Here is a 1,328-nt window from a genome sequence, read left to right on the forward strand (position 1 = left end):
GACTGACTTATTGTACAATAACACATCACTGAATTCTATGCAAAGACAGCAACACATTGGCTCATCCATTTAGCAAATACTCTTTGACAAAGACATGTGCCAATCACCTCACTCCATTAAAGGAGCACTGGCACCCAAGACGGCACCTGAGGAGAGAGTCTAGACTGGTTCATGCTAAGAGTTCATGGGGGTAGGAGAGCATATAGGGAGGGGGGTGTCACAAACATCCCCCTTCCCCACCAGTTGTTCAGTGAAGAGTCTCCTGTTCGGGGAGGGGTAGAGGGCTATAGCCATGCCTCACCCTTTGCCCTTCACAGCTTTCTTGCTGGGCTGCCTCTGGTTGGAAGTGGCAGCGGGTTCCCTCATTTCCACCATGTGTTGTTCTGAGTCCTTCAAGGTCACTGCCACAGCTTCTGCTGTGGCTGCAGCAGTTGTCACCTTGATGGTCTTCTTCAAGTTTGCCACCGCTGCCTCGATCTGCTGGGTGACGCTCAGGTGCTGCTTCTGATGATTAGCATGGCTGACTTGCTCTTCAATTCCACCAAGCATAGCCTCACATCCCTGGCACCAGTCCTGAAGCATGTGGGAGATGGTGCTTAAGTCCTCCCTCCTGATGTCCCGCCCACTGCTGTAGTCCACCTCAAGCCACTAGTTGCGCTGGTCGAGGGTACCAAGCAGCACATCTGCGTAGATTGCCTCAATAATGAGATCCTCCAGCTGGCGCACATTCTTTAGATGCAGCTTTTCAAGCAGCACAGAGTATGGGATGCACTTCAAATTTGCAGACAGCGTCACCACAGACAGGTGCTTCAGCTTGTTCTTCTGTGCATCGTTGAGTGCTGGAAGGGTCGAGGACTCCGCCATGTAATCACAGTACATCTAAAAGGCAAAGACTGTTAGAAGCAGCAAGGTGGCAGTGTGATCCCCAGATGCCAGCTCTTTCACATTTTGCATGTCAAGAATCTCTCCAAAAACATAGACCCCGGGCGCCTCCAGGACCTGGTAGATGAAGGTAACTAGGGCTGACCCCTTTGCAGAGTTGGCCAGCAAAAGGAACTGCTCTTGGTTCATATTGGACACTCTCACCAGTCACCATTTCTTCCATCATGCCAAGACTGACGCCACTTGACAGCAGATCATAAACATTCAGTCAGCTTCCCTGTGCTAAGCAAGCACGAAACTACAGTGATGGACAGGTTAAGGGGCAGTACAAGGAAAGTCTCACAACCTTACGAGCCCTGCTATTGGTTACAAAACCAACCCACCAGGATGCTACAGTACCGGTTTATAAAACATGAGAGGCTGAGAGTGCAGTCATGATACAAATC

At 50.4% G+C, this 1,328-nt stretch overlaps 1 pseudogene; it reads right to left on the minus strand.

The window, feature by feature from the left end:
• Positions 1 to 297: 297 nt before the first annotated feature.
• LOC146817369 (COP9 signalosome complex subunit 7a pseudogene) lies at positions 298 to 1,126 on the minus strand (annotated as a pseudogene).
• Positions 1,127 to 1,328: the final 202 nt, after the last annotated feature.

Source organism: Triturus cristatus, chromosome 6 (genome assembly GCF_964204655.1).
Source record: "Triturus cristatus chromosome 6, aTriCri1.1, whole genome shotgun sequence".
NCBI classification, from domain to species: Eukaryota; Metazoa; Chordata; class Amphibia; order Caudata; family Salamandridae; genus Triturus; species Triturus cristatus.